General features: G+C 39.9%; 1 non-coding gene across 1 annotated transcript; it reads left to right on the top strand.

Moving 5' to 3' along the window:
• The first annotated feature begins 11,138 nt into the window (after window positions 1-11,138).
• Window positions 11,139-11,257, top strand: LOC143163885 (5S ribosomal RNA). Its single transcript, XR_012995976.1, has one exon. It is a non-coding gene; the product is annotated as a 5S ribosomal RNA (ribosomal RNA).

Raw genomic sequence — 11,257 nt, 5'->3', positions numbered from 1 at the left:
ACGGCAGAGTCAGAAGAGAAGCAGCTATGGAGCTAGCCTGGATAATGCTAAATTGAGGATCTCCACATTGAGCTCCATGGGTGTAACAGAGACAAGCCCATAGAATGATATTTGGATTATTTTGCTTATTCACATCATTTATGATGCTTTGCATCTCAGGTAACATACAGGAAAAGAAATCTCTGTGCCACAGCAAATGTAAGTATTCCAGCGGGTAAGATGATGATAGCACATGCAGGGAGTAATGACTGGCTTTCCTACCATGCATATTGTTAGAATAACAGTATAACTCTAGTCCAAAGGGCACTGTTTGTGAATATTTGTTCCCTGACAGCTAATTTAGATTAACTCCAGCTGTCCTCCAAGTCTTTACTGTATGCCCGCTATAGCAAATAGAAGGATTCCCATTACATAATTCACATACTTTATAGAATTTGGCTGGTTCTTCTTAAATATTGGGGAAAAATTCCCTCAGAAAACACTGATGTAGGTTTAGCAAAAAGATCAAATCAAATGGTCTAATAATTCTTACTCCTTTTCTGAGAGTGCCAGCATGTCTGTCTTTTTAAATTCCAGGTTTTCTTTCCAGTTGCCTGCTTTTTTCTTTCAGTTTTGCTATGAGAATTTCCTCATTAAATATAGCCTATAAAAAATAAAACAGACTATGTCAAAACATATGAAATTTCCAAAACAGCAGATAATAAATCCCTTTACTGCCACTGGTGGGTTTTTTTTTTTTAAGATTTAGTAACATCTGCATGAGAGACTACTGTTTTCTAGCCACTCTGAGATTTCACAGTCAAAATTACTACAGCCTGCAAAGAAAGAATACTGAGGAAGCAGTGGTTAAGGCTGTATTTATTGTAGTTAATCACTGAAAGAGTTAAAAAAAAAAATAAATGCAGGTTGGTAATGAAAAGAAACTTTAAAAAATTAACCAATGAAATCTGTCATTTAAGGGAACCTCACTGCAGAGTTAACTTAGGTACAATTCTGGAATTTTTACTAACGTGATACTCATTCAGACAGAAAGGACTTTTACTGGGAAGGCAGCAGTGCTTCTAACAGAAGTTGGCAAGACTATGATGGCAGAAAATGATGTTTTGCATCTCAATTTAGCTCAACTCATTACACAAGTATTAGTTTTACAGTACGGTTGCTTTCAGTAGTGCTGAGGCAACTTAGCAGATGTTAAACTGAATGCACGTAGTTTGAGTTAACTCTGCAAGAATTCATAAAAGAAAATATGAAGACACTGATCTGTCCTTACTTTTCTCTGATAAGCTATCCCTGCAAAAAGGGAAAAGTAGTTCTAGAGTAGGCAGGGTTGAACTGGAAGCCAATATTGAATAGGTGGCAGACAGAAAGCCTGGTTGTCTTTTAGCCCTATTAGCTTTGACTTTCCAGATCCTGAGCCTCCTTAAAATTGTCATGTCCACCAGTGTGGAGTTACTTACACTCCTGAATGCATTCCCAGCCAGTTGAGCATAATATAGTATCCTTGCTTATTTTAATTTCTACAACGCTTTTCCAGTACAAACTCTTTCATAATATCTGAACAGAGTCTTCCTTTCTAATTTTCTTCCTAGTTCTTCCCCCTGTGTCATAGTTTGCATCCACTAAATATCTGTTGATTATCATTTCTCTTTTTCAGCTAGTCCTCCAACTATCTCCACCAGAGGCATGTGCTGGACTGGGCTCCAAGTCATCCTCTCACTGACTTTTTTTAATATTCCCTATAAGAATGTCCTGACTGACCAGCACAGAGTAGCCAATTGTTTCATTAAGCTGGTAAAAACAGTCTATATGGACCTTCTATTTTTGAAAGTGACTTTATAAGCAAGTAACTAACAGTTAATAATGTCAATCAATTAGACGTCATGCAAGCTTCTTTTTCTTCTTAAAAGGTAGGGACTGCATTTCTCTATAAATCCCCCTCACTTTGTCCAATTATGAAATTGAGTTTTGATCTTTGCAGTAATGAGACAAAATAATTTGTATATAACTGTGCTGGTTTTGGCTGGGATAGAGTTAATTTTCTTCACAGTAGCTGGTATGGGGCTGTGTTTTGGATTTGTGCTGGAAACAGTGTTGATAACACAGGGATGTTTTTGTTATTGCTGAGCAGTGCTGACACAGAGTCAAGGCCTTTTCTGCCTCTCACCCCACCCCACCAGTGAGCAGGCTGGGGGGGCACAAGAAGTTGGGAGGGGACACAGCCGGGACAGCTGACCCAAACTGACCAAAGGGATATTCCACACCATATGGCGTCATGCTCAGCATATAAAGCTGGGGAAAGAAGAAGGAAGGGGGAGATGTTCGGAGTGATGGCGTTTGTCTTCCCAAGTAACCGTGTCATGGTTTAACTCCAATCGGCAACCAAGCACCACACAGCCACTCACTTACCCTCCCCCGTGGGATGGGGGAGAGAATCGGAAGAGCAAAAGTAAGAAAACTCATGGATTGAGATAAAGACAGTTTAATAATTGAAATATAATAATAATAATAGTAACAACAAGGAAAACAACAACAGAGAGAGAGAAACAAAACCCAGGAAAAACAAGTGATGCAACTGGTCACCAGCCGCCAACCAATGCCCAGCCAGTCCCTCAGCAGCGGTCCCTGCCCCCCAGCCAACTCCTCCCAGCTTATATACTGAGCATGACGTCATATGGTATGGAATATCCCTTTGGCCAGTTCGGATCAGCTGTCCTGGCTGTGCTCCCTCCCAGCTCTTGTGCACCTCCTCGCTTGCAGAGTATGGGAAGCTGAAAAGTCCTTGACTTAGTACAAACACAGCTTAGCAACAACTAAACCATCAGTGTGTTATCACATTATTCTCATGCTAAACCCAAAACACAGCACTGTACCAGCTACTAGGATGAAAATTAACTCTGTCCCAGCCAAGACCAGGACAAACCGTTAGGCGTGATGGAGCCCTGCTTTCCTGGAGATGGCTGAACACCTGCCTGCCGATGGGAAGGAGTGAATGAATTCCTTGTTTTGCTTTGCTTGTGTGCGCGGCTTTTGCTTTACCTATTAAACTGTCTTTATCTCAACCCACGAGCTTTCTCACTTTTACTCTTCTGATTCTCTCCCCCATCCCACTGCAGGAGGGAGTGAGCGAGCGGCTGTGTGGTGTTTAGTTGACTTAGTGACTTGGGAAGACAAACACCATCACTCCGAACATCCCCCCCTTCCTTCTTCCCCCAGCTTTATATGCTGAGCATGACGTCATATGGTGTGGAATATCCCTTTGGTCAGTTTGGGTCAGCTGTCCTGGCTGTGTCCCCTCCCAACTTCTTGTGCCCCCCCAGCCTGCTCACTGGTGGGGTGGGGTGAGAGGCAGAAAAGGCCTTGACTCTGTGTCAGCACTGCTCAGCAGTAACGAAAACATCCCTGTGTTATCATCACTGTTTCCAGCACAAATCCAAAACACAGCCCCATACCAGCTACTGTGAAGAAAATTAACTCTATCCCAGCTAAAACCAGCACAGTACCAAATGACCAAATTCTATAAGAAAAAGAAACAATAATTAATAACATGCAAATTAGGACCTGATCTGTCAAAATTTCATGTGCTCTTATTCCAGTGTAGGAACCTGATTATACCATATTTTCTACTAGAAAGTTTTCTTTCAATCTGATCATCTCTTTTTATGTTATCGTTCAGAAAGGATATCAAATAGATACAACTGAAAGTAGGGCAGAATATAAAAAACAGTAAAACCTTATCTCAGAGCTTGCTGGAAAATATAGGTACCTTTATTTTAAGCAGTTTGCCTGGAGGGGTTGAATTCCCAGTATATGATTATTTGTCCCACAGTCAATAAGAAGCACCAATACAGACATGACATTCTGAGATGTGCTGCTAGAAAACAAATTTCATATACCATGCAATTTTGACGTGTGCATGTTTGTGTGTGTGTGTGTGTATATATACACACACACACCCCCCCCACACACACACATAAGCAGATGTATACAAAAGTCAAAACAGCATGTGTGCACCTGATGTCAAGAGAGTCACTTTTCTGTTTCTGCTGCTGTGGAGACATACGTTAGCTCCATATGAGAAAGCAAAATACAACATCTGGAATAATTTCTAAGGTCATTTCGGTTTTGGCTTTATATAATTATCTGTAAAACTGAAGTACATTTCAAAACCTTTATCTTTTTATCACATTCTTCTTTCTCTTTCTCAAGTTTACTCATTTTTTCAGCTATTTTTTCTTCCAATTCTGCTAATGCTACCTTCCCCCTGATTATTTCTCTTTCTGTATCTCTTGTTTTATCACAAGTCTTAAGAGAACATTTGTGTTAACTCTCATTGCCATCCTTTCCTTCAGCAAGTCTACTCTTTCTTTATACTGTGTCCGCAAGTATTCTTGTTCCTCACTGGAAAAAAAATATAATAGATGACAATGCTATTTCCTACCATTCACGCAGATCAAAGACTTGGTTCAGACGTTCGTTGAAATGAATACTTGCCTATCAATACATTGGCAACTCAGTCTACTATAGCATTATACATACCATAAAGCATGACATGCGTCGGTACCTCTGATGAAGACCATCTAGGACCTTGCATCCCAACGAAATGGCTTTCAGTTATTTGTATTATAACTTTTTCAAAGTTTTACTTTTTCTGATGTGATTATTTTCCACAAGTTTCATTAAAAATTGAAGGGCTGCTTGCAAGCACTGAAAGAATGAAGAAAGCAGGCTTCCCCTAAGAAAATGCAGTGTGATTTATTTTTGAACAGCTCTAGCAGCATGGCAGAAGGTGACAGTAACATGAAATCTGGCAGGGAGAAAACAAGTATCTCCCAAGTCTCTGTATCCTCTTGGGGTAACTCTTGAAGAGGAAGATGGATCTCTAGCACAGTTACTGATTCAGAGTTCCTTCCAGAGTTTTTTTTTAACCAAAACCTATGATTTTTGTTTGTAGTAGTTCCTTAACATTAATTGTTGAAAGAGAAAACTCTCCCTGCCAGTGTGAGAAGCAAAGCTGCAGACAGTTTTCCCTAAGCTAGCTCATCAGAGGGCAGGCAGCAGCAGGCAGGCTCTGCTGTGCAAGAAATAAGATCTTAAAGATCAGGCTTGCTGCTGCAGCAGAGAGTTGCCTAGGAACATTTGCAGCTAGCAGGGGTGAGGGACAAGCACTACTCACCATGTTTTGGTAACATTTCAGTTCTCCTTAATCATCTCGCCGGTATGGTTTTCCTTGTTCAACTGAATACACACCACAGTGCAGCACTCTGTCTTTCACAAACGGTTTGCTTCTCGTCCAGTAATTCAATTTTATCAGCAATGCTTTTCAGTGCAGGCTGCAGCTGATTTATCTCGGCAGCACTAGATTCACGTGCAGCAGTAACAAGAGCTAAAAAATAAATACAAAACATGCAGAAGCCTCTTAGCTATACAAAGGTATAGATGAGATAATGCATTAAGGGATTGATCCATAATCTTTAATTCACTATTACAGGTGCTGTCACCTGGTAAGGGATAGCTGTGATTCTAAGACGCTAACATCCCTGAAATCACATACTTTATTTCAGCAGTTTAGTCTTATCACATTTTCCCTGAGTCATCTGCATTTATCAACGAGAAGAAGTCTGCTGTGTTCTCACAGAACAATTGCTCTTTTTCATACTATATGTCTAAGAAACTCCCTAGACATATAGTGAGCTGTTAAAAATTATTGCTTTACCCCCAAAAAAAAATCTTCCGCACAACCAGCTTTGGCAGCCAGGGACAAGGAGCAGGATCACCTTGCTTGAAATTCAGTAGCGTTTCTCCCAGAAGAGCCACCGCTGTGTGAAAGTGAAAAGCCTGCATGAAGAGGCACTGTGGTTAAAGCTCCTCTGTGCAGGGGCGTTGTACTACAGCATCTTTTCAGCTTCCGAGGTAACAGTCACATTATTGTACATCCACCCATGCAAAAACACTTAGGCAGTGCAGGATGGGAGCAGCTAGTATAAACAACTGACTCACTGCATGGCAACCATGTGCTATGGGCAGAGAAGGTGAGGGAGGAAACTGGCTATAACAAACTAATCAACAAACATAGACTGTAGCTGGGGGAAAAGGAAAAAAGGAAAAAAGGAAAAGGAAAAAAGGAAAAGGAAAAAAGGAAAAGGAAAAAAGGAAAAGGAAAAAAGGAAAAGGAAAAAAGGAAAAGGAAAAAAGGAAAAGGAAAAAAGGAAAAGGAAAAAAGGAAAAGGAAAAAAGGAAAAGGAAAAAAGGAAAAGGAAAAAAGGAAAAGGAAAAAAGGAAAAGGAAAAAAGGAAAAAGGAAAAAAGGAAAAAGGAAAAAAGGAAAAAGGAAAAAAAGAAAAAAGGAAAAAAAGAAAAAAGGAAAAAAAGAAAAAAGGAAAAAAAGAAAAAAGGAAAAAAAGAAAAAAGAATTCTGCTTGCTGTTTCATGATGAACCTAAAGCTGATCTAACTCTGTAGTACTCCAAAAGCAGTAGTCCTGCTCTCCCTGGCTGCCCTGCCACACTGCCATCCCTCCTCCTGTGCCACCACTAACAATCATGCACTCACATGGCTAGCCAGATAAAGAACTCCAGCTCCCTTGCTTCTCCCAAAAAGAAGAAATCCTAACATTCATCTAGATCAACTCCCTGACCACTTTGCTTTGTGACTACAGTGCAAATAAAAGGGTAGCAGCAGAATACGGGTTGGTCATCTTAAAAGTGAAGCCATACTTGAGAAAAAAGAGAAATAGAGCTCAAACTTTATTTTCATCTAGATACCTTCATTTGAGCTAATGCTTTAGCCTCCCTTCATAGCCAGTGGAGAGAAAGAGGCACTTCAAGTTCATGATTCTTCTGACTTGCTTTAAACATCTATTCTAGGGTGAGATGAATCACGCCTAGAAGTTCCTCTTTCTCTTTACAGTCTACAAGAGACAGTTGATAAGCTTTTAGTCAGATGAACCCCACCTAAAAGTAATGTCACAGCAGCTAAGCATTATTAACCCTACTTCACAAAAAGGGAACTTGCAGCACAGAGCACTCAAGTGCTCCGTCTCAAGTGTCGGAGAAAGGCTGTGGCATGGCTGGGATCAGAGCTGAATGCTGCAGTTCTCCGGTCATTCCTCTAGTGCTTGTGCATGGTCTTCAGTGAAGATCTCTCCCATTTACGCTCTTATGTGAGAAAATAATCCCTCACAGTATCATACATCAGCAAACACCTGTCTTCTTTCATTAGTAAGTTATTATTGAAAGTGATTTCCCTTTAGCAGTAAGATTTATTTTATAGAATACTTCAAATTGTTTAAACACATAGAAAATTCAATTCTCTTGTTTTTTCAGAGCTGGTTAAGTCAGTACTGTCATCTCTGCAATAATCTCTCCTGGAAAATTCTGCATTCTGAAGTGAAGATTGCTCTTTTTTATAGTCTCCTTTTCTAGGCATTCAAGGGTATGCCTTCGAATTTCTTCCTGACAATTAAAAATTCCACAAGTGAGAACCAAGTAATACAACAACAGATGAAAAAGCACTTCTTCCTTACAAAAACGTTATTTCATATTTTTTTTAGTTAGTTGATACTGGATACTTTCCATGCCTCGATATATCATTCCCCTTGCTCATACTTGCTCTCTTTCCTCCTTTCTTTCACTCTCCAAAATAACAAGTAACTTGTTTTACAGGTAGCTGAACAAACCTATGTATCTCCAGGAACTGCTGGCTTCTGACTGTTAACAATCTTCAGGAAGCTGTTACCTACATCTCTGCTACAGAAGCTGCGCTGGCAGGGAAGGTCTCAGCTGTCAGCTTCTGCCATTGTGCATGAAAGGTGTTATTTAAGCAACAGAAGAGCCTCATTTCCCTGAAGCTATACTGAAGAAGGGGGACTCTAGCTGGCCTTGAGACACTAGAAAGTCATCTTCTGGTTCGTGGTTAATGGTATGAGAAGGGTCACTTCTAGAGCGACGGTGGAGCAAGAGAAAACAGACTGAACTGATTGTGGGAGAAGCCCTCAAACAACTGAATCCCCAAATTTGTATGACCAAGAATTGTAGGTGGGTTGAAGCCCCGAATGTCTGGGAAAAGAAATCGGTTCTTAAATGGATGTTGACTTCAGCATCACAACTGATACATAAAACCAATCCTATCTTTGTCCTTCAGTTTTGCTAGCAGTTACAATCACCAGCTGGGACACTGTGGGAAGAAAAGATACTGTTGAATTTTACTGTCTACAGAGCAAATTCTATATGCACGCATATAAATTACTCTCATTTCCTTGGGAAGATGAAATATTTAGAGGTGTAAAATAAATGTGTAAAAGGTTTTAATCTCATATGAGTTACATCCTCAATTAGCCGAAGCAGTGAAAAAGAAAGCTTTATGATTTCAGCATGTTACATAAAACTCTGATCTTATAGACTAATGCAGAGCTGGTCTGAAATAGATGATTTAGAGGCCTGCTGAAGGAGAAAGGAAAGTGTTACAAGATTTACACCTACCTAGACAAATACATTATGGAGGTACTTTTAAAATACTTTCTGTTTGAGGCCATTCTGGCTTTAATAGCTTCAGAGGTCTTACAGCAAAAGTTAGCTACCTATGAACAGCCATCCTCAGCTCATCATTGCTGTAAGGTCTCTTATGATCACACACAATGCAATTGTCTCACGGAAAGACAAATCGCTAAAAAAAAATCCCTTTGCACCTAGTCATAGGGTAAACCACCTACCTGCTGGACTCTGTACCATCTGCTGAATGCACTAACATTAGCGGGTGTATCCTCACAGCAGCCCTGAGAGGGATCTTTCTCCCTTGCACCGATGGCGTTAAGGCCCTTAAGATGTAAAAAGCTCTACACAAGAAGACTTTTGCCTTCAGGTGATTTTTGTGATGCTTCTACTAAGTCACTGTAGGTTCAGAGCTTAGACCTCTCGCACAAAAGCAAACTATGAAGACACAATAGAGTTGGGAACAGAACTTCAACCCTGAGTCCCAATTCACTCTGCTGAGCGTAAGACCCTTCCTCTTTTTACTTCGACAGAAGTCTGGACGCTCCTCAAATTTCACCAGCCCCTAGTATAAATGGCATCTACTGTTCCCCCATTAAAACACCAGCGGGTAAGCTAAGGCTTGGATCAGCTGTGTGATCTGTGCTAGTCAGGTTGGTTTGTTCTATTATAGCCAAACTTCTGCAGGCAGCAAAGTGCATGCAAGCACCCACCAACTTCACTCCAAACTGCCTATCTCCCTCCTGAGGTAGAATATAACTCACACCAGAGAACACTTCTAATATTACAAACATAAAAGATTGATTTCATGGTTACCAACTAACTCTTTCCCATATACTTCAAACTAAATATTAGATTTTTCTTACCAATTTCTTAATAGCAGCAATAGTATCTTCAAGACGCTGCACAATTTCCCCACTGAATGCAGAGTCTTCATTTTTCAAGTGTTTTTCTAAATGAAAAATACAGTGAAATTAAGATTTATAGTTTTTAAGCTTCAAATATTGCTCTGTTGTTCTGCAATAATGATTCTTGAAAGAGAAAGATTTATTTTTAAATTATTTCCTAAATCTGTTTTGCCTTGTTCTAAAGTAGGTCAGCATCTTTCACACTCCTCCTGGTGCACAGAAAAGGCAGATGCACAAGTGGCATATGAAGTCCACAGGACCTGGTAAAATTTTCAGTCACAAAATGCTTCCAACTTAAATTCTGCAGAATTAGTCTTTTAAAAGAGTCATTCAGAGAAGTTTACAGAAGTTATTAAACTGAAGTAAAAGCTGTGGTTCAAAATAATTTCCCTTTAAGCAGGGTGTAGCTAATCTTTGGAATTTTTCCAAGCACTCATGGCTTCATTATGTCTCTTTCCAACCAAAAATACTAATCCGGATTCATCAAAGCCTGAAGTGAGATTTATATTACTCCAGAAGCTACTCTTTTTGTATTATTAAATTTAATTTAGCTTGAGCTAGAATAATGATTGCAAGGATTTGAATTCATCGAAAAGATTATTGTACCTGTTATGGTGGCATGAAATTTTTTTATACTCTGATTTTGTAACAGAGACTAAATCCTCATAGGGGGCAAAAAAAAAAATTCTTAATCCAAGCATAAGTGAATTTGTAGTGAAGACAAGGCAATGAGCCAGCTGAGATGAGAGCTCTGTTTTTAGTTTGCCCTACTAACTTGTTTGAAAACTAGCAGCTGTCTCATTTCACTCGGATCTTTATCCAGAGTTGGTGGGAGCAAAGGCCAGGAGCAGCCGCCACCTCTGCCCTACCTGCCCGTCTTCAGGCCTGATGCTGATCACCCACCAGTATGGCATTTTCGGTGAACTCTCAGCAGGAGAGATGTCGGAAAACAAACCCATATATGGTGGTTTGCAGCAAACAGCAGAGCAGGTGACGTAATTTGCAGAATTTGCCCCAGCTTCACCAATTAGTAGTAATTCCAGACAATTCTTTTTAACAACAGCAGTCTGAAATCACAGTCTTTTTGCCATCTGAAAATATGAGCTGTTTTCCTCAGAAATATAACAAAATTTAGGGCATGTTGTGCATAGATGAAAATCCATGTTAAAATCTAATTTAAGTTCTGCTTGTGAAGTATTTTTTTCCAGTCCTATAGGTCTTCTCCCTTCCAAACCCCCTCTTGATTTCTTTTTATCTATTTGATTTTCTCTCCTCTTTTGTGCTTACATTTGCTCTCTCAAAATCTATATTTCCTAGATGAAACATCTCATTCAGAAAAAAGTTGCAATAAAGTTTTCAGATATTTTCACTTTCCTTCTATGCTTGTTATTAAACCAAAACTAAATGCCAAATGTAAACTAACATCAGTGAAGTATAGATTTACCAAATACGGGGGGGGTTAATTTAAAAAAAAAATCCCTCAGAAAAGTCTTGCTACTTTTTCCTACATGCTGCTCCGAAATTCAGCCAGCCTTTTATCCCACTCTCTTCGCTGCCAAAACTCGCCTCCTAATCAAACCTTTAAGCCTTTTAATAGTGGCATAAAAATCAAGGTGATATGCAAAAAATGTCAGCTATCCATTTTCCATCCCTCCTGGCCTCTCTCATTCAGTGTCACAGGCACAAAATTCTGGCTTCAGAACAGCATCTCTTCATCCTCCCTGCACAGCAGAGCATTACTGTATGGCCTACAGCCATACCACCCTGAGAACGCCCGATCTCGTCTGACCTCAGAAGCTAAGCAGGGTCGGGCCCGGTTAGTACTTGGATGGGAGACTGTCTGGGAATACCAGGTGCTGTAGGCT

Source organism: Aptenodytes patagonicus, chromosome 7 (genome assembly GCF_965638725.1).
Source record: "Aptenodytes patagonicus chromosome 7, bAptPat1.pri.cur, whole genome shotgun sequence".
Classification (NCBI taxonomy): domain Eukaryota; kingdom Metazoa; phylum Chordata; class Aves; order Sphenisciformes; family Spheniscidae; genus Aptenodytes; species Aptenodytes patagonicus.
This window is presented reverse-complemented; position numbering and strand designations above follow the sequence as displayed.